This window comes from Medicago sativa, chromosome 3 (assembly GCF_051527215.1).
Source record: "Medicago sativa cultivar Bolivia chromosome 3, Bolivia_mono, whole genome shotgun sequence".
In the NCBI taxonomy this organism is placed as follows: Eukaryota; Viridiplantae; Streptophyta; class Magnoliopsida; order Fabales; family Fabaceae; genus Medicago; species Medicago sativa.
The window spans coordinates 57,138,754-57,152,018 of NC_140751.1; the positions used below are offsets into that span (position 1 = coordinate 57,138,754).

At 32.3% G+C, this 13,265-nt stretch overlaps 1 long non-coding RNA gene across 1 annotated transcript; it reads left to right on the plus strand.

The window, feature by feature from the left end:
• Window positions 1-541: 541 nt before the first annotated feature.
• Window positions 542-2,949, plus strand: LOC146938601 (uncharacterized). Its single transcript, XR_015033393.1, has 3 exons — window positions 542-2,272; window positions 2,429-2,766; window positions 2,911-2,949. It is a non-coding gene; the product is annotated as an uncharacterized LOC146938601 (long non-coding RNA).
• Window positions 2,950-13,265: the final 10,316 nt, after the last annotated feature.

Consider the following 13,265-nt stretch of genomic DNA (forward strand, 5'->3'; position numbering starts at 1 on the left):
ACACTACTACAAAATTGGGAAAATATAGCGCCTCATAAATAGCGCTTTTAACACTAAAGCGCTATAAATTAAAACACGGAGGTCTTAGCTAGCGCTTTTTTGAAAAAGCACTATCTATCCTTTTAAGTATATATAGCGCTTTGTATTGAAAGCGTCAGTATAGGTTAAATAAAAATAATATATATTTAAATAAAAAACATGATTAATCGTATATGGCGCTTTTTATGAAAAGCGCTATATATAAATCAACCTTAAATAGCGCTTATAAGTTAAAAAAAGCGCTACTGTATGCTTGAGAAAGATAGCGCTTGTAGCTTAAAAAAAGCGTCATTTTATAAAGTGATTTAATGTACATTAACTAACAGGTCCCCTGTTCGATCCCCTGCATAGCATATTTCAATTATTTTTTTGAATTTTAATGAAAAAGGGATTGCAGTAACAAAGCACACCTTTTTTTTTTTTTTTGAGGGGGGATTTAGTTTGTTATGTATATAACAAACTAAATCCCCCCCTAAATAAAAAAACTAAATCCAAACTTTTTCAAAAAAACAAATTCAAACTTTTTCCAAAAAACAAATCCAAACTAAAAAAAAAACAAATCAAATATATAACAAACTAAATCCAAATTTTTCCAAAAAAACAAATTCAAACTTTTTCCAAAAAACAAATCCAAACTAAAAAAACAAATCAAATATATAACAAACTAAATCCAAACTTTTCCAAAAAAACAAATCCTCCTCCAAAATTCACTCATTCACAGATTTCATTATCTCTCTACCTTCTCTCTAACTCCAAACTCAACCAAAATCTCTCAACCTCCTCCACTCGTCGACGGTACAGCTGCGACCATCACCACCACTTCCCTTTCAGAAATCTCTTGTCCTACATTCCCACTTTCATAGTCCCTCAATCGAAGCCCCATCAATCGAACCTCTCTCTCTCTCTCTCTCTCTCTCTCTCTGTTGAACCTCTCTTTCCCTCCAATTTTGCGTTTATTGTTTCATGCAAGGGAGATTGGAACCGATTTTGCCTTTGATTTACTTGCATGAAATAGATAATGAAGGCAAACATTATCTCCACTTAATCTCAATTCATCAAAACCAATGGAATCACCCAAAAACTATCACATGATTGGAACAGGACGTCGGTAGAAACTATGAACATGAACATCAACATCATAACTCTCAATCATGGGTAACTCTTTTTTTCCTCTTTGTTGATTTTTTTAATTCATTTTTCTGTTTGTTAATTTATGAATTGGGACGTTAAAATTTGAGAAAATTAGTTTATAAGGATTCAATTTTTAAGGTATCTAAGAAAAGGGTTTTTTTTTTGTTAATTAAATACAAGTAAAGGGTTTTTGTCAATTGAAGGATCGGGGCCTTGAGAAAATCAGTTTATAACTGTTCAATTTTAGGTTTTTTTTTTAGATTTTTCACTATTTTTGTTTGTTTTCTGAAGAAATTTGAGAAATCAGTTTAGTATAATTTAATTTTTAGTTTTTTTTTCTTCTCTAGAATAGTGGTTTTTTTGTTGATTAAGTTGTATATATAAATTCACATTTTTTAAGAATTGATCACTAATTCTGTTTTTTTTTTCTCGATAAATTGTATAATAGGAACCTTGAGAAAATCAGTTTACAAAGATTCAATTTTTTAAGGTTTTCAATTAAAGGGTTTTTTTTTGTTAATTAAATTGAAATATATCGTTATTTATAATATCAAAATGTCTTAGGATTTTTTTTTACTAAATCTGTTTGTTTCATAAGAAATTGATGAATTTGAACCTTGAGTAAATCAGTTTATAAAGATTGATTTTTTTGACTTTTGAAAGAAAAGTTTTTTTTTTTTTGTTGTTGTTGTTGTTACATGTGCTGTTAGATTAGATTAGATGCTAATATTTTTAGATTTGGTTTTCCATAATTTGCAGAAAGATAATTATAGGTGGTTTAGTGAGAGAAACGACCATTGGTTAGTGCTTGCTTTGTCTTCATTTAGTTTTAATTTGATTTTAATTATTTTAGAGTTGTTATTCCCTTCGAATTGTGGTGATTTGTAGCTTTGTGTATCAATTTCATACCTGTTTCGGTTGGGTTTCGTGTTTTGCATCCCAATTTATCAAGCACTTCGGTAAATATGGTGAGATTACTGATTCTGTCATCACGAAGGACAGAAAAACTGGACAGCCTCGTGGATTTGGGTTTATTACTTATGCCGATCCATTTATGGTTGATAAAGTCATTGAGGACTCTCATATCATCAACAACAAACAAGTATGAATTGTATTTTCTACCATGTCTTTGCATAGGATTTTTACTCGTTTTGTTGTGGTTCTTTGTATCTTTAGGTGGTACTGTTTTGTGAATTTAAATGTTGTTTTCGGCTTTGTTGTATTAGTTCTAATAGAATATATTTAACTAATTATACAGGCCTTTGATGCACTTTTGAATTCATTGGATTCAAGTGGGATCAGGGAGTCACATTTGCGACTAATGTTGCTAAAGATTGAGAATATATTTAAGGAAAATGTTCAAAAGAATGCTATAACCCATTAGTATCCATCACTATTACGTCCAATGAAATATGGGGGAAAAAATGTAAACCTCAAGTTAACATTTGTGATATCTATCTCAACCTTTATTGCTTGGAAGACTCACATTGTTGTTATTGCCATCTTACTTTAGCGTCAAATGATGGATTTAGTTTTTCTAAACATGCAATTCAATGATGGACAAGATTGCATAAGGTCTTACGGGCTTATATTGAGGTAAGTTGATAATATAGCTTTTCTTGTCTTGATCCTTTTTTTTTCTACTGAATTTTATATGTTGGCTTTTGAGGGATATATTATATTCATATTCTGATTTATAGGTATATATTACACCTGAAACATTTCAATTAATTTGGACAGACCTTTAAAAAAAAATATTGGACAAAAGATATTAGGAGACTCAAGTATCAAAGAGTAAATTTAACAACATATCATGGGTCCGAGTACAGGTTTAATAATATAACAACCTTAAAAAATTAGTGTATGAATAATATAAATAATTTGATTGATACAAACTTATCTTATTTTTTGTAGTGTCCTCGCCAAGAAAATGGTATAGCTTGCGGGTACTTTGTGATGAGGTTTATGAAAGAGATTCTCATTTCAAAACTAAACGAGATTCCAAAGCTGGTATGTTATTTTTATATTAAAGTATAATATTTGTATATAATTAAGTTTATTAAGTAACATGGTTTTTTTTTTGTTATAATATATGCAGTACATTGATGATTTCAAGTGTGTGACATACTCAAAAGATAAACTAAGAGAAATCCAAGAAGAATGGTGTCAGTTCATGCTCAGCCTAAAAGTTATATGATATTTTTATGATAAGGTGGGTTTCATGTTTCTAAATATATTTGCTAGAAGTGGTAGTTGTTTTAATTTATAATCTTGCTTTAATTTGTACTCATGATCAGTAGTACTTTGAATTTATCTTTAATATAATATAGTGTTATTGCTTAATGGTGTTTTCTGGTATATATTCAGGTGGATGAGAGTGAACGAAATTTGGTAATGAAGGATGATTTGTCTGCTTGTTTTGGATAAAAATGTTGAGAAGACCAAGAAGATAGATGAAGACTGCATGATACCATAGAAGATTTTGATCTTTATGTTAACTAATTAGTTGTAACTCCTAGAAATATCTATGTTACCATATTAGAGGCTATACATTTCTGACTTTTATGCTATATATACATACATTTTTTATGATATGGTTAAGTTTTCTTTGATAAATAATAGTCCCAATTATAATGTGCCAATATTATATATATTTCCCTTTAAATTTTTGACTTTATACATATTTTACTTTAAATTAATAAAAAATGTTATCTGCAAAGGAAAAAAAATTGACAAAAAATAAAAATAAAAATAAATGCTTCTCCTAGCGCTTTTTTTCCTTTATAAAGTGTTATCTAAACATATTGTTACATAGCGCTTTTAAAACAAAAACGCTGTCTTTAAATCTGTCTTAGATGGCGTTTTTTTTTAAAAAGCGCTATCTAAGGAGAACCTTTGCTAGCGCTTTTTGACCTAAAGCGCTATATAAACCCTGCTTTAGCTAGCGCTTTATACAGAAAAAAAAGCGCTATATTACTTTTACCAGCGCCATTTATAGTAGCGCTTCAAAAGCGCTATCTAAAGCAAAAAAAAAGCGCTATATAAGCTCATTTTTGTAGTAGTGAAATTAACAAGGAAATTCACTTTACCACCATTTTGGCCGTTTTTGAAATTTCTAAAATCAACCATGGAAGTCGTAGATATGCTCGTTAGATTTCCTAGGAACTATTACATGGTTCGATTCGATAAGGCTAGGCCACTTTATGCCCTTTTTAGTGAAGGAAAAAGGATCAAAATCGAGTAAAATCCGTAATATAACAAGGAAATTCACTTTACCACCATTTTGGCCGTTTTTGAAATTTCTAAAATCAACCATGGAAGTCGTAGATATGCTTGTTATATTTCGTAGGAACTACTACATTTCTTCGATTCGTTAAGACTAGGCCACTTTATGCCTTTTTTAGTGAAAGAAAAAGGGTCAAAAACGAGTAAAATCTGTAAATTAACAAGGAAATTAACTTAACCCCCATTTTAGCCATTTTTTAAAATTCTAATATAAACCATGGAAGTCGTATATATGCTTGCTAGAATTCCTAGGAACTATTACATGGTTCGATTCGATAAGGCTAGGCCACTTTATGCCCTTTTTAGTGAAGGAAAAAGGATCAAAATTGAGTAAAATCCGTAATATAACAAGGAAATTCACTTTACCACCATTTTGGCCGTTTATGAAATTTCTAAAATCAACCATGGAAGTCGTAGATATGCTTGTTATATTTCGTAGGAACTATTACATTCTTCGATTCGTTAAGACTAGGCCACTTTATGCCTTTTTTAGTGAAAGAAAAAGGGTCAAAAACGAGTAAAATCTGTAAATTAACAAGGAAATTAACTTCACCCCCATTTTAGCCATTTTTTAAAATTCTAATATAAATCATGGAAGTCGTATATATGCTTGCTAGAATTCCTAGGAACTATTACATGGTTCGATTCGATAAGGCTAGGCCACTTTATGCCCTTTTTAGTGAAGGAAAAATGATCAAAATCGAGTAAAATCCGTAAATTAACAAGGAAATTCACTTTACCACCATTTTGGCCGTTTTTGAAATTTCTAAAATCAACCATGGAAGTCGTAGATATGCTCGTTAGATTTCCTAGGAACTATTACATGGTTCGATTCGATAAGGCTAGGCCACTTTATGCCCTTTTTAGTGAAGGAACAAGGATCAAAATCGAGTAAAATCCGTAATATAACAAGGAAATTCACTTTACCACCATTTTGGCCGTTTTTGAAATTTCTAAAATCAACCATGGAAGTCGTAGATATGCTTGTTATATTTCGTAGGAACTATTACATTCTTCGATTCGTTAAGACTAGGCCACTTTATGCCTTTTTTAGTGAAAGAAAAAGGGTCAAAAACGAGTAAAATCTGTAAATTAACAAGGAAATTAACTTAACCCCCATTTTAGCCATTTTTTAAAATTCTAATATAAACCATGGAAGTCGTATATATGCTTGCTAGAATTCCTAGGAACTATTACATGGTTCGATTCGATAAGGCTAGGCCACTTTATGCCCTTTTTAGTGAAGGAAAAATGATCAAAATCGAGTAAAATCCGTAAATTAACAAGGAAATTCACTTTACCACCATTTTGGCCATTTTTGAAATTTCTAAAATCAACCATGGAAGTCGTCGATATGCTCGTTAGATTTCCTAGGAACTATTACATGCTTCGATTCGATAAGGCTAGGCCACTTTATGCCCTTTTTAGTGAAGGAAAAAGGGCCAAAAACGAGTAAAATCCGTAAATTAACAAGGAAATTCACTTTACTACCATTTTGGCCGTTTTTCAAATTTCTAAAATCAACCATGGAAGTCGTAGATATGCTCGTTAGATTTCCTAGGAACTATTACATGCTTCGATTCGATAAAGCTAGGCCACTTTATGCCCTTTTTAGTGAAAGAAAAAGGGTTAAAAACGAGTAAAATTCGTAAATTTACAAGGAAATTAACTTAACCCCCATTTCGGCCGTTTTTGAAAATTCTAAAATCGACCATGGATGTCGTAGATATGCTTGTTATATTTCCTAGGAACTATTACATTCTTCGATTCGATAATACTAGGCCACTTTATGCCTTTTTTAGTGAAAGAAAAAGGTTCAAAAACGAGTAAAATCCGTAAATTAACAAGGAAATTAAATTAAACCCCATTTTAGCCGTTTTTTAAAATTCTAATATAAACCATGGAAGTCGTATATATGCTTGCTAGAATTCCTAGGAACTATTACATGGTTCGATTCGATAAGGCTAGGCCACTTTATGCCCTTTTTAGTGAAGGAAAAAGGATCAAAATTGAGTAAAATCCTAAATATAACAAGGAAATTCACTTTACCACCATTTTGGCCGTTTATGAAATTTCAAAAATCAACCATGGAAGTCGTAGATATGCTTGTTATATTTCGTAGGAACTATTACATTCTTCGATTCGTTAAGACTAGGCCACTTTATGCCTTTTTTAGTGAAAGAAATAGGGTCAAAAACGAGTAAAATCTGTAAATTAACAAGGAAATTAACTTCACCCCCATTTTAGCCATTTTTTAAAATTCTAATATAAACCATGGAAGTCGTATATATGCTTGCTAGAATTCCTAGGAACTATTACATGGTTCGATTCGATAAGGCTAGGCCACTTTATGCCCTTTTTAGTGAAGGAAAAATGATCAAAATCGGGTGAAATCCGTAAATTAACAAGGAAATTCTCTTTACCACCATTTTGGCCATTTTTGAAATTTCAAAAATCAACCATGGAAGTCGTCGATATGCTCGTTAGATTTCCTAGGAACTATTACATGCTTCGATTCGATAAGGCTAGGCCACTTTATGCCCTTTTTAGTGAAGGAAAAAGGGTCAAAAACGAGTAAAATCCGTAAATTAACAAGGAAATTCACTTTACTACCATTTTGGCCGTTTTTCAAATTTCTAAAATCAACCATGGAAGTCGTAGATATACTCGTTAGATTTCCTAGGAACTATTACATGCTTCGATTCGATAAGGCTAGGCCACTTTATGCCCTTTTTAGTGAAAGAAAAAGGGTTAAAAACGAGTAAAATTCGTAAATTTACAAGGAAATTAACTTAACCCCCATTTTGGCCGTTTTTGAAAATTCTAAAATCGACCATGGATGTCGTAGATATGCTTGTTATATTTCCTAGGAACTATTACATTCTTCGATTCGATAAGACTAGGCCACTTTATGCCTTTTTTAGTGAAAGAAAAAGGTTCAAAAACGAGTAAAATCCGTAAATTAACAAGGAAATTAACTTAAACCCCATTTTAGCCGTTTTTTAAAATTCTAATATAAACCATGGAAGTCGTATATATGCTTGCTAGAATTCCTAGGAACTATTACATGGTTCGATTCGATAAGGCTAGGCCACTTTATGCCCTTTTTAGTGAAGGAAAAATGATCAAAATCGAGTAAAATCCGTAAATTAACAAGGAAATTCACTTTTCCACCATTTTGGCCATTTTTGAAATTTCTAAAATCAACCATGGAAGTCGTCGATATGCTCGTTAGATTTCCTAGGAACTATTACATGCTTCGATTCGATAAGGCTAGGCCACTTTATGCCCTTTTTAGTGAAGGAAAAAGGGTCAAAAACGAGTAAAATCCGTAAATTAACAAGGAAATTCACTTTACTACCATTTTGGCCGTTTTTCAAATTTCTAAAATCAACCATGGAAGTCGTAGATATGCTCGTTAGATTTCCTAGGAACTATTACATGCTTCGATTCGATAAGGCTAGGCCACTTTATGCCCTTTTTAGTGAAAGAAAAAGGGTTAAAAACGAGTAAAATTCGTAAATTTACAAGGAAATTAACTTAACCCCCATTTTGGCCGTTTTTGAAAATTCTAAAATTGACCATGGATGTCGTAGATATGCTTGTTATATTTCCTAGGAACTATTACATTCTTCGATTCGATAAGACTAGGCCACTTTATGCCTTTTTTAGTGAAAGAAAAAGGTTCAAAAACGAGTAAAATCCGTAAATTAACAAGGAAATTAACTTAAACCCCATTTTAGTCGTTTTTTAAAATTCTAATATAAACCATGGAATTCGTATATATGCTTGCTAGAATTCCTAGGAACTATTACATGGTTCGATTCGATAAGGCTAGGCCACTTTATGCCCTTTTTAGTGAAGGAAAAATGATCAAAATTGAGTAAAATCCGTAATATAACAAGGAAATTCACTTTACCACCATTTTGGCCGTTTATGAAATTTCTAAAATCAACCATGGAAGTCGTAGATATGCTTGTTAAATTTCGTAGGAACTATTACGTTCTTTGATTCGTTAAGACTAGGCCACTTTATGCCTTTTTTAGTGAAAGAAAAAGGGTCAAAAACGAGTAAAATCTGTAAATTAACAAGGAAATTAACTTCACCCCCATTTTAGCCATTTTTTAAAATTCTAATATAAACCATGGAAGTCGTATATATGCTTGCTAGAATTCCTAGGAACTATTACATGGTTCGATTCGATAAGGCTAGGCCACTTTATGCCCTTTTTAGTGAAGGAAAAATGATCAAAATCGAGTAAAATCCGTAAATTAACAAGGAAATTCACTTTACCACCATTTTGGCCGTTTTTGAAATTTCTAAAATCAACCATGGAAGTCGTAGATATGCTCGTTAGATTTCCAAGGAACTATTACATGGTTCCATTCGATAAGGCTAGGCCACTTTATGCCCTTTTTAGTGAAGGAACAAGGATCAAAATCGAGTAAAATCCGTAATATAACAAGGAAATTCACTTTACCACCATTTTGGCCGTTTTTGAAATTTCTAAAATCAACCATGGAAGTCGTAGATATGCTTGTTATATTTCGTAGGAACTATTACATTCTTCGATTCGTTAAGACTAGGCCACTTTATGCCTTTTTTAGTGAAAGAAAAAGGGTCAAAAACGAGTAAAATCTGTAAATTAACAAGGAAATTAACTTAACCCCCATTTTAGCCATTTTTTAAAATTCTAATATAAACCATGGAGGTCGTATATATGCTTGCTAGAATTCCTAGGAACTATTACATGGTTCGATTCGATAAGGCTAGGCCACTTTATGCCCTTTTTAGTGAAGGAAAAATGATCAAAATCGAGTAAAATCCGTAAATTAACAAGGAAATTCACTTCACCACCATTTTGGGCATTTTTGAAATTTCTAAAATCAACCATGGAAGTCGTAGATATGCTCGTTAGATTTCCTAGGAACTATTACATGCTTCGATTCGATAAGGCTAGGCCACTTTATGCCCTTTTTAGTGAAGGAAAAAGGGTCAAAAACGAGTAAAATCCGTAAATTAACAAGGAAATTCACTTTACTACCATTTTGGCCGTTTTTGAAATTTCTAAAATCAACCATGGAAGTCGTAGATATGCTCGTTAGATTTCCTAGGACCTATTACATGCTTCGATTCGATAAGGCTAGGCCACTTTATGCCCTTTTTAGTGAAAGAAAAAGGGTTAAAAACGAGTAAAATTCGTAAATTTACAAGGAAATTAACTTAACCCCCATTTTGGCCGTTTTTGAAAATTCTAAAATCGACCATGGATGTCGTAGATATGCTTGTTATATTTCCTAGGAACTATTACATTCTTCGATTCGATAAGACTAGGCCACTTTATGCCTTTTTTAGTGAAAGAAAAAGGTTCAAAAACGAGTAAAATCCGTAAATTAACAAGGAAATTAACTTAACCCCCATTTTAGCCATTTTTTAAAATTCTAATATAAACCATGGAAATCGTATATATGCTTGCTAGAATTCCTAGGAACTATTACATGGTTCGATTCGATAAGGCTAGGCCACTTTATGCCCTTTTTAGTGAAGGAAAAAGGATCAAAATCGAGTAAAATCCGTAATATAACAAGGAAATTCACTTTACCACCATTTTGGCCGTTTTTCAAATTTCTAAAATCAACCATGGAAGTCGTAGATATGCTCGTTAGATTTCCTAGGAACTATTACATGCTTCGATTCGATAAGGCTAGGCCACTTTATGCCCTTTTTAGTGAAAGAAAAAGGGTTAAAAACGAGTAAAATTCGTAAATTTACAAGGAAATTAACTTAACCCCCATTTTGGCCGTTTTTGAAAATTCTAAAATTGACCATGGATGTCGTAGATATGCTTGTTATATTTCCTAGGAACTATTACATTCTTCGATTCGATAAGACTAGGCCACTTTATGCCTTTTTTAGTGAAAGAAAAAGGTTCAAAAACGAGTAAAATCCGTAAATTAACAAGGAAATTAACTTAAACCCCATTTTAGTCGTTTTTTAAAATTCTAATATAAACCATGGAATTCGTATATATGCTTGCTAGAATTCCTAGGAACTATTACATGGTTCGATTCGATAAGGCTAGGCCACTTTATGCCCTTTTTAGTGAAGGAAAAATGATCAAAATTGAGTAAAATCCGTAATATAACAAGGAAATTCACTTTACCACCATTTTGGCCGTTTATGAAATTTCTAAAATCAACCATGGAAGTCGTAGATATGCTTGTTATATTTCGTAGGAACTATTACGTTCTTCGATTCGTTAAGACTAGGCCACTTTATGCCTTTTTTAGTGAAAGAAAAAGGGTCAAAAACGAGTAAAATCTGTAAATTAACAAGGAAATTAACTTCACCCCCATTTTAGCCATTTTTTAAAATTCTAATATAAACCATGGAAGTCGTATATATGCTTGCTAGAATTCCTAGGAACTATTACATGGTTCGATTCGATAAGGCTAGGCCACTTTATGCCCTTTTTAGTGAAGGAAAAATGATCAAAATCGAGTAAAATCCGTAAATTAACAAGGAAATTCACTTTACCACCATTTTGGCCGTTTTTGAAATTTCTAAAATCAACCATGGAAGTCGTAGATATGCTCGTTAGATTTCCAAGGAACTATTACATGGTTCCATTCGATAAGGCTAGGCCACTTTATGCCCTTTTTAGTGAAGGAACAAGGATCAAAATCGAGTAAAATCCGTAATATAACAAGGAAATTCACTTTACCACCATTTTGGCCGTTTTTGAAATTTCTAAAATCAACCATGGAAGTCGTAGATATGCTTGTTATATTTCGTAGGAACTATTACATTCTTCGATTCGTTAAGACTAGGCCACTTTATGCCTTTTTTAGTGAAAGAAAAAGGGTCAAAAACGAGTAAAATCTGTAAATTAACAAGGAAATTAACTTAACCCCCATTTTAGCCATTTTTTAAAATTCTAATATAAACCATGGAGGTCGTATATATGCTTGCTAGAATTCCTAGGAACTATTACATGGTTCGATTCGATAAGGCTAGGCCACTTTATGCCCTTTTTAGTGAAGGAAAAATGATCAAAATCGAGTAAAATCCGTAAATTAACAAGGAAATTCACTTCACCACCATTTTGGGCATTTTTGAAATTTCTAAAATCAACCATGGAAGTCGTAGATATGCTCGTTAGATTTCCTAGGAACTATTACATGCTTCGATTCGATAAGGCTAGGCCACTTTATGCCCTTTTTAGTGAAGGAAAAAGGGTCAAAAACGAGTAAAATCCGTAAATTAACAAGGAAATTCACTTTACTACCATTTTGGCCGTTTTTGAAATTTCTAAAATCAACCATGGAAGTCGTAGATATGCTCGTTAGATTTCCTAGGACCTATTACATGCTTCGATTCGATAAGGCTAGGCCACTTTATGCCCTTTTTAGTGAAAGAAAAAGGGTTAAAAACGAGTAAAATTCGTAAATTTACAAGGAAATTAACTTAACCCCCATTTTGGCCGTTTTTGAAAATTCTAAAATCGACCATGGATGTCGTAGATATGCTTGTTATATTTCCTAGGAACTATTACATTCTTCGATTCGATAAGACTAGGCCACTTTATGCCTTTTTTAGTGAAAGAAAAAGGTTCAAAAACGAGTAAAATCCGTAAATTAACAAGGCAATTAACTTAACCCCCATTTTAGCCATTTTTTAAAATTCTAATATAAACCATGGAAATCGTATATATGCTTGCTAGAATTCCTAGGAACTATTACATGGTTCGATTCGATAAGGCTAGGCCACTTTATGCCCTTTTTAGTGAAGGAAAAAGGATCAAAATCGAGTAAAATCCGTAATATAACAAGGAAATTCACTTTACCACCATTTTGGCCGTTTTTCAAATTTCTAAAATCAACCATGGAAGTCGTAGATATGCTCGTTAGATTTCCTAGGAACTATTACATGCTTCGATTCGATAAGGCTAGGTCACTTTATGCCCTTTTTAGTGAAAGAAAAAGGGTTAAAAACGAGTAAAATTCGTAAATTTACAAGGAAATTAACTTAACCCCCATTTTGGCCGTTTTTGAAAATTCTAAAATTGACCATGGATGTCGTAGATATGCTTGTTATATTTCCTAGGAACTATTACATTCTTCGATTCGATAAGACTAGGCCACTTTATGCCTTTTTTAGTGAAAGAAAAAGGTTCAAAAACGAGTAAAATCCGTAAATTAACAAGGAAATTAACTTAAACCCCATTTTAGTCGTTTTTTAAAATTCTAATATAAACCATGGAATTCGTATATATGCTTGCTAGAATTCCTAGGAACTATTACATGGTTCGATTCGATAAGGCTAGGCCACTTTATGCCCTTTTTAGTGAAGGAAAAATGATCAAAATCGAGTAAAATCCGTAAATTAACAAGGAAATTCACTTTACCACCATTTTGGCCGTTTTTGAAATTTCTAAAATCAACCATGGAAGTCGTAGATATGCTCGTTAGATTTCCAAGGAACTATTACATGGTTCCATTCGATAAGGCTAGGCCACTTTATGCCCTTTTTAGTGAAGGAACAAGGATCAAAATCGAGTAAAATCCGTAATATAACAAGGAAATTCACTTTACCACCATTTTGGCCGTTTTTGAAATTTCTAAAATCAACCATGGAAGTCGTAGATATGCTTGTTATATTTCGTAGGAACTATTACATTCTTCGATTCGTTAAGACTAGGCCACTTTATGCCTTTTTTAGTGAAAGAAAAAGGGTCAAAAACGAGTAAAATCTGTAAATTAACAAGGAAATTAACTTAACCCCCATTTTAGCCATTTTTTAAAATTCTA